The 13,952-nt window shown below is 34.7% G+C and overlaps 1 protein-coding gene and 1 pseudogene across 1 annotated transcript in view; one reads left to right on the plus strand and one right to left on the minus strand.

The window, feature by feature from the left end:
• LOC124443752 (cell division cycle protein 20 homolog) overlaps positions 1-13,952 on the minus strand; it is a 42,674-nt gene that overhangs the window by 28,200 nt on the left and 522 nt on the right. The gene's annotated exons all lie outside the window — the stretch shown is intronic.
• On the plus strand, positions 11,931-12,844 carry LOC124443817 (annotated as a pseudogene).

The following is a 13,952-nucleotide window of genomic DNA, read 5'->3' on the forward strand; positions in this document are numbered from 1 at the left end:
CAGCAATAAGAAAAGTGTTATGTCAGAGAAACCAATGCACTTTAATTTAAAAATCGTATTTTCAATGGGAAATTAATGTAGTTCTGTTCAGTAGTAGATCCATGGTTGTCAATGACAATCCAGTTTCTAATATCTTGGCTCAAAACAGAACCAGCAACATGATTATAGAATTTCTGAATTTCGTTCTTTTGCTCTCCTAGTTCAAGATATTTTCTTCATAAGTTCTCAGTAGATTTATCAGAATATCATAATACCTTATAAGACACCCAGAATCAATCCTACCAAAAAAAACTCAAAAAAATACATACCTACTTATAATATATTTCCAGTCGACTTAAGTCGTAGGTAAGCTAACTTTTCTAACTCCTTTTGGACATTTTAACTAAGATTTACCCATCTATTCAAGAAAGACAGTTGCACCAAGCTGTTAAAAACAGTCAAAACACAAGTATTGCGCATGGGATTATGCATTAAAGCTTAACGACACATTGACAGTGTAAAGAATGCCGTTTGATATTTATTTCTAATATAGCTAAAGCATTACTTGACAAAATATACGTTATTTTACAGTAGATTTACCTCATTTAAATGTGTGTGTCTATTTCACAAAAACCTGAAGCATTATTTTCAATATTTTATGCTTACGGTATCGTGGTTGTTTTCGCTGGTTGTCATTGATATAAGCAGTAATAGAGTTCCGGATTCGGGAGGGAGCGAATGTTAAAAATTTTTCTCAAAGTGGAAGTTTTGACAACCAAAATCCGCCATTACCGCCATGTTTTTGACCACGGGGTCCAGGCCCCTTTGCCCCTCCAGTTCTTATAGAGCTCAATGGTCAATGCTATCCGCCATATTGTGTTTACATTAATTTAATATGCGCATGCGTAGTGTCATCATTGTAGGACTTGCTTTTCGTCGGCCGCACACTTGGGATTTTTGTTACTCGTGACAAAAAATATCAAACATGTTTGATATTTGGAATATCTGTCACGAATGACAAATGTTGTTCGAAACTTCCGCGCACACTAGGAATTTTTGTCGATCCAACTTGTCACGAATAACAAGTACGCGCGGCAAGTACGCTAGTGTGCGGCGGGCTTTATATACCAAATATTATATCTTCTAGTTAAATACAAGTCGAGATATAAAGCGATGAAACCACGAAATTTTGTATATTTTGTATCAGCTATTATGTACATGCGAGCGAACCTGCGATCAAGAGGCGGTAAAGTCTCGTGACGTCACTGCGCGCTTTCGCGGGAGCGTATATATATTCAAATAGACAACATATCAGGAAAAGCGACACAATTACAATTACTTTGTTTACTTTAAATATTTCGGAACAATGCCACATTGCATGGTGCCTAATTGCACTAACGGATCTAGAAAAACAAAAGGTAGCGATGTATCGTATCATCGATTGCCAAACGACCCAACAATGCAAAAAATATGGCTTGCACGGGTTCGTCGTGATAATATACCGAAGCCAACTTCATGTTACGTATGTAGCGACCATTTCACCCCAGATTGCTTTAGTACTTCTCTAAAGGAGATATTCGGCATGAAATCGAAAAAGATATTAAAACCTAGTAGTGTACCATCGATATTTCCATTTTTAAATCGTAAACCCGAGCGAAAAATGTCACACAGAAGAGAACAAATGAGAGATAGTATTGCAAGACATGAGGTAAATAGGATATTGCAACCATATAGATTATATTTGAAGTTATTGAACTGTTCTTTAAACAATTAGCTTTGTACTCTCTTGGTTGAGAAGTTTGACTATTTTGTAGGAAGTTAGAAGCATAATACAATCACTAGATGAAGATACAAATCTTGCAACATGCATTGAAGATCAGCCTCCCAGTCCATTGTCCAAGGATGCCCAGATTCAATGTGAGCCAAAAGTTTTCATTGATGCAGAAGCACAGTGTGATATACCAAGACAAAGGACAGTTGCCACACAAACTCTTGCATGAAGAAAAAGGAAACCATTAAAAAATAAAAACGCTTCAAAAAATGTTGCCCCCTCTTTAAATGCAGTTTCTTCAAGTCATACACCAAAACCAGTAACATCCCCCACAACTCCTAACACAACAACTCCTATCACAACAACTCCTATTATATCATCTGATTCAGAAATCTCTTTAGGAAGCAGTGATGATATTGCTGCATCAGATAGTGATGATGATTATACCTATCTTGAGGAACTAGATACAGATAAGGAATCTGAAGGTGAGGAACTAAAAAATCAAGGAAAATTCATTGTCTTTGAAAGCATGCTTGATAAGCTGTTCGCAACATGTAGAATATGTGGTTCTCTTTGTGAGATTGAGAAGTCCCATGTTGGTAGTATGGTTGCCATAAAAACAACATGTAGCAATAATCATACTTACCAGTGGAAGTCTCAACCAGATTTGCACAATAAACCAGCAGGTAATATTTTAATTCCTGCTGCAACTATCATGACTGGAGGAACCTATGAAGCCACCAAGCAATTTGCAAATGCAATTAATTTAAACTTTGTAAATAAAGATCAGTTTTATGAAGTTCAAAATAAGATTGTCTTCCCAGTCATTGACAATGTCTATAAAAACAACAAAAGAAATTATTGAAACCATCAAAACAAAATGAAACCGGTTGACTTATGTGGTGATGGTAGATCAGACAGTCCTGGTCATAGCGCAAAATATGGTACATATTCCTTAATGGATGAAACTTCAGAGAAAATTATTGACTTTTCTCTTGTTCAAGTCTCTGAAGTTTCATCCTCTAATGCAATGGAGAAAAAAGGATGCCAAAGAGCACTTGACAATGTCAAGGTGTGAAAGTGAGATCATTGACAACTGACCGCCACATTCAAATAACCTCTGAAATGCGAAAGAGGTACCCTTCCATAGTGCACCAATATGATGTTTGGCATCTCTCAAAGTGGGTGACAAAAAAATTGACAGAGAAGGCAAAGAAAAAAGAAAATCATGAGCTACTAGAGTGGATCCAGTCTGTATACAATCACCTTTGGTGGTGTGCACAAAGTTGTCAGGGAAATGCTGAAGTGCTCCATGAGAAATGGGTGTCCATTTTACATCATATAGACAAGCATGTTAAACTTCCAAAGAATATTGCACCTACTCCAAGACCAAGCAAAAAAGAAGTGATAGCAGCACACCGATCACGAATGGCTGAAATACACACATAGGTGTGGCTAAATTATAGAATACCTGGCAATTTTAAATATCAGAAATTTTTCTTGTTAGAGAATGACTAGACAGTTGGCAACTTATATGAGGCCAAGTAAAGTCAATTAAGTATTTAATAAATGATAATATGACAGCAAACAACTAGCTGCTACAAAAAAGAAACAGTCAAGCCAGGTATCCTATAGTTTATTACTCTGACAACAGAAAAAGAAGTACTAAAACAGAAAACAAAGTGGAGTAGTTTCTAAGTAGCGGAGAGGTTTTCTTTAAAGTTTCACACACAACCAGTTATCTAACACTAAATAATAATAATCTTTCCATGACTACCAAGTATGTAGGCACGGCCTACATATTAATACAATTCTTTAATAAACAAACTGTGATTTCGACGACTGTAAATATGAGTGAACCAGATAAAGAGTACATATATATATATATATATATATATAACCAAGCTTGTGATACCTTTTCAGTACCTCGAAAATTGTGAATCTGTCGTTAAAACTCTGAATTGAATCTTCAATACACATATTTTCTGCTTTCGTCTAAGCGTAATACCAGAAAAAAATAATACGTTTATTAGCAGTTCAAAAAGTATAATATTTAGAGCCCTCCATTTATCTTTGAAATTTCTTTACCATCTTTTAAGTTAGAACAGGTCAAAATATCGCTCGAAGAATCGTTTAAATGCCATTTACCTAGAGAAGACTTTAAAATTGACAGACAAAAAATATCGATATTCTCTCTTCAGAATTGCTCGATTACAGAGTCGCGCAGTGACGTAACGATGTAATTCCGCTGCTTGATCGCAGGTTCGCTCGGATGTACATTTATATTTGCAAAATAACGCAGTTTCATTGCTTTATTTCTCGAGTTGTATTTAACGTAAAGATTTTAGACTTGGTATGCAAAGTAATAATACAATACTCTTTCATTTGAGCCTAAGTTGTTCCGAACTCTGACTTCCCCTTTAAGACCTCTTCAGTCTGACGTTGTCTTAAATAAAGACGAAACGTTACAATAAATTCAATTTTATAATTTTTAGTCTATTTCTATGGTTCAAATTAAAACTTTATGTTGGGCTTTAATTTTCATTACACGAATTCGATTTCCGCTCGGCAAGTCTCTCGCTACTAATCCATTTTCAGTATAGGCTAGTATGATTTGTAATGGCATAGACCATTAGTATTTTAGAGTTATTTTGCGAAATTGTCTAAGAAGGGAGAGAAAATTACATTTTATCTTAGGAGAGACAGCTCTTAGCATTTATAGTGGAGTCAACCTTCATTTGCAAGTGTAACATAAATTGACACTTATTTATTTTCGATTTCATGACATTGTTCATGAGACATTTATGTTTTAATTTCTGTTTATTCAATTTTTTTTGAACATTGTGAAAAGAAAAGTTATAATAATGAAAGCGTACGTTTTAAAATAAAAATTAAATGAAATTTTCTCGTAACTTTAAGAAATAGTAATTCTCTTTGACAGTTTGAGATATTCAGAGCAAAACATTTGTTGTTTTCATGATAGTAATAAATTTGATCGACGTTTCTTGACCACCCTCATTATGGCGTTAATAAACTACAGATTTTCCAACAGCCTGAGTTGCTATCACGCAATATTCATTTCTACATCTTTTAACCTGGTGTGTTTTAAAAAAATCAGCGATGACGGAGATGTGTTCCTTGACATAACCTTTTACGTCTTCCATGGAAACATGTTCCCACGAGTTATCATCCATGTCCTATAGGAAAAATTGACGTTTAATTCTTTCGCTGCTAGCTCGAATGGTGTACAAATGGAAATCAACACGAAAGCACAGAATAGATACATACAGAAGGGCCACTCCATTGAGTTCTATAATAACTGGAGCGGCTATCTCAAGCGCGGCCTTAGATATCTGGTGACGCCAAAAAAATGGCGGACTTCGTCCGTTGCCGCTGAGATTTACGAAATTGACCGCTTTTTCCGAAAATTTCACAATTCCCTCCCTCCTGAGGAAAGTGAGGAAAATGTATTGTGTATTTGGGATTCGGCAAGCAATTTTTGATGAAAATCAAGGTAAAAACCTTAAATTCATAACAGCGAGTCAACTGTGGTTGTCAGTTATGTGCTCCTACGAGGATGCATTTATAACTATCGACGAAAGAGCTATATGTCGGCTACACATGTATGAATGCAGATGTGCGTCGTTTTTACCAGCGTCAAACTTGTTTGATCGATTAAACTCTTTAGTCTATACAAAAAGTATATCATAGTTCATCTCCACGGTTCACGAGAGAAGTTAGCTTATTTGTTATCATTTCTTCTTTTCATGATGCAATGGGCAATGGCTTTTCGCCACAATTGTAGGATTTTTACTTGTTTCTTTAAAAAAGTAAATATTAAATCTTTGGATATTTACGGATTTTCTGTAATTGAGTTTCATATTAAATTTCAAAAAGACTCAAGTCTGCATAGGTTTGGTAAATGAAAACAAACAATATTGTATAGAAATTACTTTAAGTAACCTTTTGTGATGTTCTGAAGTGCAACTGCATCAATACTTGTAAAGTTGTAGCATTTTTGATTTTGTTGTATTGATATATGGATTGGGCAAAATGCAAATAATCATCAAAACACTTATGCTTCCAATGGTGTTTATAATTCATTTGTAGTTTTAATACTTCTACCTTTCTTTTTCACTTTGTTTTGTTTTTCCTATATTTGCAATAAAAGTGCACTATAATTTGAATGATTAACACAGTTTTCACCTCAATAATAAATTTCATAAGCAGTTGGTAGTGCATTTTGTTCTCTGAGTATCCACATCTGGTGTTTTGTTCATACAAGAATGATGAAGTGCAAGTAGATATGTTATAGCAAGGCAATAAAACTAAATGAATTACATACCTATAGTGTACTTTTATGCTAGAAGCTTAAAAGCTTTTTAGAAATTAGAATATTGTATTATTTTACCTCTATATCATCAATCTCATGATAAGAAATAAGAAGCAAAAAATTTGTAGACAAGCTTTGAAAAGTGAAAAACTTTTCTTTAAAAAAGCAGCAATAATGCATATGATAAATCTCCATTCTGTACTCTAATAGGTAAATAAGCTCAAATTTTTCTTAAAGAAATATAAGAAATATATAAGAAATATACAGTACAGTAACTTTAAAGTTTCATCACTGAATCTTTAATGCTTCAGTATAGTGCATTAGATATTAGTAACATTCAAACAACACTCAACTAAAATATTTTGATAAAAGATGACATGATTTAAACATTAAGTTACATAAAACCCAATATACAGTTTGAAGCTTCACATCTGCATGAGTCATCATCAATCTCAGTACAAATGTTTACATAGACACAAACTTTATGGCCTTCCATTTTACATGTTTGTGAATTGACATTTCATTAAGCATCAAAACACACACAACCTTCTTGCCATCTTTCTTTGGATCATGAACTTTAACTTCAAAGCATTCAAGGCATCCTTAGTGAATCCATTGTCTCCATCCATAGAATTTGACCATGATCAAATTAAATAACTCTGGATAGGGCAGACAATAAATCAATTATCTTTACAGCATATCATCATTTTTAAGACTCTGCCTGGTCAATAACATCTTCCAGTCATCTTTACTCCTTGATCTTCCCTGCATGTTGTCAGCAAATAGAACATAACAAGCTCTGCTCCAAATCATGGGTACCGTTGGGGCTGATCATTTCTTTTTGATACTTACTCACAGAGCAAAATGTGTGCAGGGTCTTTTTTGCTTTAGGGAAACTATTTTGCAAATAAATGGGTAAATTTACGATTTCATGCATTAACAAATGACAGAAAAGTATGCAGAATTTTATAAACAAAAACAGGAAAACATCAGTATATTTGGCGTTCAAGTCAGTCTTAAAGAATACGATCTTTAATATGTATTTTATGGCTTTCCAAGTGCATGCAATCGTTGACGGACTTTCGAAACAAACAACTACCTCACCTGTGAGAAGCGATATGTTCCTTTTTGTGGAAACTACGACAACCAACAATTGAACGATTGAAGTGTTGGCATTATAAAAGAAATGCCAAAAAAGATATCGTCACAGAATATGGAACTAACGATATCCATATTCTGTGATATCGTGTTTGTTTTTGAAAAACTCTTTTTATTTACTTTAGACACCAGGGGGAGGTCGAGAATATTATTTTTCTGCAAAGCGATCATTTCAGCGGAAATACGTCCTTTGGCCGCCATTTTTTTGGCATCCTCGCCCCAGTAAAGTTAGCCGCTCTAGTTCAGTGAACTCGACATTTGAATAACTGGAATGATAACAGAAGCCAAAAATTGAAGCCAAAAAAATATTTGTTGTCATCATTCGTCATCACACGTCAGGCTCTAGTCCTCGCGTGTTCATTTTATTTTTTTAAAATCATTTGTCCCTTGGTAATGGTAGAGTTCGGATCTTGATCAGAGCGTAAAAATAACGAAATTTTTGGAATGAAAAGGTTCACGGAAAGTGAATCAAAGTGATAAATCGAGAAGCAAGATGAGGTGAACTTAGTCGATCTGCTCTTACGCTGCGGTTTTCCTTTAAAACATATCAAAGTTATTAAGGATATTCAATTATTGATATCGAGATGACAACCATTTAGTATTTCAAGTTTCAAGCACTGTCTAAATCGATGAAAAACATAATCGCTCTGTAAAAAGTAAAAATGCGAGTTATAGACTCAATATTTTTTTATGAAACTGGATAGTCAAGTTTCTTTTTTATTCGGAAAAACAGATCTTTAAATCCACTTAAATGACAAAAAAGACAAACACTGTCTGACACCGTTTGAAAGTTTACCTTCCGACGAAAGAAAAATTTATGCTTGAATATTTTCTCGTCATATTTTCTATTGTATTGTCTTTTTAGCAAACAGTGTAGTTTTCAGTTGGCTTTTCCTCGTTACAAGTTGTAAGTTACAACGAACTCACACTGTAGTAAAGTTTCAGCAGTAAAAAATAACCTTTTGCGAGGAGTTGGCCTCGTGTGTTGTTTGTCGTGATGTTGTTTATATGTTTATGCTTTTGCAATTTCTATTCAAATTTATATTGGCCGTGTATGTTTGGCACTCAGGGGAATGATACTGACGTACAAACCGCGTGAATATTCGACTTTGAAGGACTGGAACTGACGTACAAACCGCGCAAGAGACTAGGACTTTGGCTTCAACTTTTTATCTATAAAATGTATTGTCGTTATCATTCCAGATATATATATATATATGGAGTTCACTGCTCTAGTTATTATAGAACTCAATGGTCAAAACTTCCACTTTGAGAAAAATTTTTAACATTCGCTCCCTCCCGAAACGGATCTCTATTACTGCTCATAGTAATGACAACCAAATTACAATAAACCAAATTACAATTTACTACTTTCAAATTATTATCTTCAATTACTGTCTTTAATTTACTGTCTTCAAGTTACGTTTAGGACCGTTTGGTCCCACGTACAACTTCAACAACAACAATTTGTCTTTTACTCTTATTAAAGTGGTACTATGACGAAAACTGAACGTTAAAAAATCATCGATTTTAGCATTCAATAGTTTAAACACATATCAATTATTGCTTTCGTAAAATTTAAGCAAAAATAATAGTATAACGAGGGAGTTATGAACATTTGAAATGTCTAATTTTCATGTCCGCCATTAAAATCGGCCATTTTGAATATTTGCAATCAGCAAAGTCTGTGACGTCATAGTCTTAACACGGCAAGAAGCGCACATTGAAAGTATACAAAGTAATACATAAATAGAGCAAAAATGTCAAATTCATCGAGATCTAGCTCGCTTTCTGAGTCTTCGATCGAGACAAACGCATCGATTTCTTCATCGGAATTCATGACGGCAAATTCGACGAATCTAATTCGGAAATTTTGCCATTTGCCGATAATATTGAACCGCTTGCTTCGCCCGATGAAATTGCTGAGTACGAAGCTGCAGTCGCAGAAGAACGGCGGGTTGAAGACATGCTGGAAGATCGTTTTGATGCCCGTGTTGATGTTACTTCATGGTAAGATGTCATTCTTAGTGTTTTACTTTGATCTGAATCGTCTGCCGTTAGCTATGATAACTTTATGGAAACATACAATTTGGCCAATATTAAAGGTGTGAATGTGGCCATTGTTCGTTGGATCTTGTTGTCAACCCTCAAGAGTGCCGATGCTGCATGGAAATAGAGCAATGCCGTGGTAAAATGTATCAGTTCGAAATCGATGAAAGGAAATGCATTTTGGATCACCCTGGCTTTAACGAAGTTTGCCTGAACGAATTTGTTTTTCAAGCAGCTTCATTAGGTTTAAAGACCAAAGGTCATCGCATGATACAGACACTTCATTTTGTATTTCCTTTAAAAAAATTGTTAAAAAAATTGAGTTATACAACCTTTTAAATCTCTATTTGTATATAGTGTTATATTGTAAACAGCCGCGAGTTAAGACTATGACGTCACAAGCACCTTCCTTGAAAATTCAAATATGGCGCATTTTAATGGCGGCTCTTAAAGTTCAAGTTTTATCGCTACGTAACTCGAGCAGCATGAAATACATTGCGCTAAAATTTCGCCAGAAGAGATTTTTTTACATACACTATTAATCTATGAAAAAAAAACGAGAGGCAAAATTTTCGTCATAGTACCACTTTAAATAACAACACCCTTTCAAACGTCACTTCCTGCTCCCCATTCCGTCGAAAGCGGCAATTCATACGGTAGCCACAAAATATCAAACGGCAATCTTTACACTGTCAATGTGTCGCTAAGCTTTAATGCATAATCCCATGCGCATTACTTGTGTTTTTGACTGTTTGTTAACAGCTTGGTGCAACTGTCTTTCTTGAATAGATGGGTAAATCTTAGTTAAAATGTCCAAAAGGAGTTAGAAAAGTTAGCTTACCCTACGACTTAAGTCGACTGGAAATATATTATAAGTAGGTATGTATTTTTTGAGTTTTTTTTAGGATATTCGGACAGTTATGAAATATCTACTGAGAACTATTAAATTCTATAATCATGTTGCTGGTTCTGTTTTGAGCCAAGATATTAGAAACTGGATTGTAATTGACAACCATGGATCTACTACTGAACAGAACTATTCCCATTGAAAATACTATTTCTTAAATTAAAGTGCATTGGTTTCTCTGACATAACACTTTTCTTATTGCTGCATGAAGGCAAACCTGTTTAAATAATTATAATGTAGGTGAAGATATTTAGCATGTTGTATAGTTGTTATTATACAGACATTATTTATAATATTATGGCCTTGTGTAATGTATGTCAAGAACTTCTTAATTCTCAAAAATGCTAACCTTCTTGCACTACTTTTCTTTTGTGTCCTTACAAATTACAGTTACCTATACTAATTTTTTCTAGGTTCAAACAACTTGACAAATTTTTGAATTTTACATCATGCCTTTGAATTTTTCTTTTTGTCTTTTGGTAAAAATATCAGTGAATGACAAACAAGTTTATCTAAAATAGTATTTTGTACAAAGTAACTATACATAATTGGAAAAGTCTCATGTTGAAGGCAGATGTGGCTTCTTTTACTAGATTGCTATTCTTATTCTTTTAAATGATATCGTAATTCTTCAAAAGACATAAAAAGTTCTTTGCCATCAATTTTTGCTTCTTCCACATTCAACTTCATTGCAACCAATGCATCTTATGTGAATTTTTAATCACCTGGAATTGAAAAACGTATGGATTTTGTCAGATGATGCAGTACTGTATTTAATGTTTCATGCATGTCATGAGTTTTTCTTGAGCAAATATTTCAAGGTAGGAGCAAAATTTGGCACATTATTGAACAAAGTAGTTTTTATCTTGATTTTGATGTACTAACCTGTTTACTACACTGTGTAACAAACAATTCATTTACAGAAACACCAGATGGCATTTATAAAACTTTTAGCATAAAGCAAACCTTTACACACCATCATCATGATTGTCCATAATCTGTCAAATTGTCCAGGCTAGCTGTTTAATACAGGTATTTTTTATTATACGACATGTACCAAAGAGCTCATTAATTAATCCTGCACTGGATTTGATTTCAATACAGCTCTGTCCTTAATATTTGCTTCATATTTTCAGAAAAATATCATGAAAAAATCCTCCATTTTAACTCAGTTGAAACAAGGAGTTTTAAGATATGCATATCTCGATAAGAACTGGTTGCTTTTCCTCGTCTAGCAACCGATTAAGTAAAGAACAAATAAGACTGGATAAACATAACTTAAATTAAAACTTAGGAGTAAAAACATTCACAAAATATATACCATCACATTTCAAGTATTGACTTAAAACAAAACACTGAACACTTTAAATAGTAAACAATCTTACGTTGCTTAACGGTGTCATGAAATGTTTCCTTTTCTGGCATTACTTCAGCATCCGTATACCAAACAAGTTTGCAGCATGTTTTAAAGATAAAATTTCTAAAAGTTTTTGTGCTTGGCATTGATATGTGATATAATCGCAATTGTGGTTGTCAAATCCGGGTGGGCGAAAAAAATGTTATTTTATGAGCCCGCGTCTTTCCGCTGACTTTGACAACCAAAATCCGCCATGTTTTTGACCACGCGGCCGCGCGCTGATAATAGAGAGCTTAAGCAACTACGTTTTACTGGACGGCAACGGCAAGAGGAAGTTGTTTTTATTTCCGTTCAGCGTTGTATGTATTTCGTTTACGCCGTCGGGCCTCCGCGCCGACGTGAAAATACTTGTTTCAAGGTTGCCTCTAAAACCTCTCTAAAATTAATATGGCTGACAATTCAAAGAAAATGGAGTGGACAGATGAGCACGATTTATTGTTGATGAGAGAAATGATGGTTAGTGATCTGTTTCAATACAAAAAGGGAAGCCCCAATCGGGGATTAGTATGGGATTCTATTGTCGAAAACTTAAATAAAACGGAAGTGCCAGTCTTTACTTTAAAAGACAAGAGAAGTGTTCGAGACCGGTGGAGTCTTTGAAAAGCTAAGTTCAAGCAGAAGATGCGCGAAGAAGAAAGGGCAAGTGGCATTGATGTCGACGAACTGTCGGAGAAAGAAAGTTTGATTAAAGAGTTGTGCCAAAAAGAGGACAGCTTCCTTGAGGTAGCATCAGTTCAAAAGCAAAAGGAAAATGCAAATGTTATTGATATAAGGATGACAGCCTTGGAACGAATGGGCGAAACATGCAAGAGAAAATCTGATGGCAAAACTCAGATGTTAAGAAAGTACGCCGCGGAAGTTGTGAATTAGTCGAATATTTGAGAGAAAGATCAAGCAAGGAAATTGAAATCCGTCGTGCAGAACTAGAAGTAAAGCGAAATGAGCAAGAAATACAAAATCAATTGAGTACCCAAGCAGCTACACAACAAACAGAAGTCTTAAAAATGATGCAACAACAAAATCTAAAAATGATGGAGAGCCAAGCTTTACTTCTTCAGCAACAACAGCAATTGTCAACAGCATTTCTTGACATTATTTAGAGGTTCACAACCAAGTAAGATTGTGTTGTCACTTACAAGGAAAGAATTCTTAACTGTTGTGTTTTAGCAATCTGTGTAACTATGAACTTTTAATGTTTTGTTATTTGAATTATAATAACTTTCTCACTTACACTTGTCAGTATTTACATAACAAGTTACATACTTGCTAATTGTTTGTGTGTTTAATGAGTCATTTTGGCATTCATTAATTACTTATAAAGTAATTCTCCAAGGTTGGAGGATCTAACTGAAAAAACTTGGATGTTATATTTCCATACATGCAAGTGAGTGAATTTCTTAACAATGCACAGACAATATATGCGTTCCCAACACTACTTAGACCTATTTTGAGGGTTTTTTGAAGTCCATGAACCGGAATGAGTTGATCACATCTCCAAATAACCATTCCACAGACACTCTAACTGAACTCATTTGCTTGTTGAATTCTTTCATTCTGTCTGTGATTACCCCATGCCGAAAAGGAGCTTGTAGATGAATCCTCTGTGGATAAGCGGGATCCCATATATGCATAATGGTCTCCCATCCACAGAAAAAGCATTTTGTTCCAGGTCTTGAAGGAAGTTTGAGTCAGCCAGCATACCAGCATCATGTTTTTTTCCTTCTGTAATATAGAAAGTATTTGCCTGAGTTATAGACTGTTTTTGCTTGTACAATATAGTGTTTACAATATTTTCATTTAAATAATATAAGCATACCAACTGGACCAAAAATATGTGCAATCAAACCATTTGGCAATGCCACACCCTGGAACTTCAAAGAGTGAACTCTTTTATGCCCATTGTAAACAATTCGCTGATGTTTTGTTGGACGTGAAATTGGTCTGACCGTTCCATCAATAAAGCCAAAGCAATTTTCATAAGGTGCTCCTTTTTCATGGATGGCATTGGCATAAACCTGTAGATATTCTGGGCTTAAAAGATCATGGTTCCATTCTGTAATTTTTTGCTTATGATAATTATAAATAAAGTCAATGATGATATTTGCAATCATACACAACTCAGGAACTGGTCACCCAAATCTGCCAATCATGTCTGAAAATCGACAAGGGTAAGCAAGACGATTTAAAAGAATGCATAGCCCTTCCAGTCCTGAACATGTTGTCCTTTGTGGACACTTGACTATTTCAGGGATTCTAAGATTCTGTTGGAGGAAAATCAAACCGTGTTTGTTGGCTCGGAATTCTACTTTACATTCATCCTCACTTAGATTATCTAAAC

This window comes from Xenia sp. Carnegie-2017, unplaced genomic scaffold, assembly GCF_021976095.1.
Source record: "Xenia sp. Carnegie-2017 unplaced genomic scaffold, XeniaSp_v1 HiC_scaffold_1, whole genome shotgun sequence".
Classification (NCBI taxonomy): Eukaryota; Metazoa; Cnidaria; class Anthozoa; order Malacalcyonacea; family Xeniidae; genus Xenia; species Xenia sp. Carnegie-2017.